This window comes from Onychostoma macrolepis, chromosome 03 (assembly GCF_012432095.1).
Source record: "Onychostoma macrolepis isolate SWU-2019 chromosome 03, ASM1243209v1, whole genome shotgun sequence".
NCBI lineage: Eukaryota > Metazoa > Chordata > Actinopteri > Cypriniformes > Cyprinidae > Onychostoma > Onychostoma macrolepis.
Window position 1 is genome coordinate 6197325 of NC_081157.1, and position 600 is coordinate 6197924.

The following is a 600-nucleotide window of genomic DNA, read 5'->3' on the forward strand; positions in this document are numbered from 1 at the left end:
GTGTAAATCAAAAGATCTAAACAGATGACATTTGATTTGACATTTGTTGGATTTATGAGTGGATTTACGATGTTTTTGTCACTCACCTGGTGCCATGGCGTTTTTATGGAGTTCCTTCCTGGCCTGTAGCTAACGGTCAGCCTGGAGGTGTTGGGCCTCTTCCTGGTTGTGGAAAAATGGCTGAGCAAAGGGTTATGTAGTGGCTCTTTAAGAGGACAAGTGTTTGTTTGATTTGTATGGCATATGTTATTGCCTAGTCACAATTTGTTCCTACCGGCTTGTCTACATCCGCTTCTGAATAAGGAAGGTTGTCAGGACATCTACCTTTCCAGGTTGGGGATAAAGAAAGGTGTCATGTCTGAGGGTTGTTCTTTGTTTTTGGGGGGATGGAAGGCATCCAAACACATGTCTAATGTCAAACCCCTAAACGGGGTTCAGTTCTGCTTGATCTATAGGCTAAATGTTGATAGCTAAGACATCACTGTTTTGATTGTATGAAAACTGAAACATAGAATTAAAGAATTCACCAATTGATGAAAATTTCTATATGCGTCTGAAAAAGGTGCTATGTCAGGGCAAGTTTTTCTTTATCATCTCAAC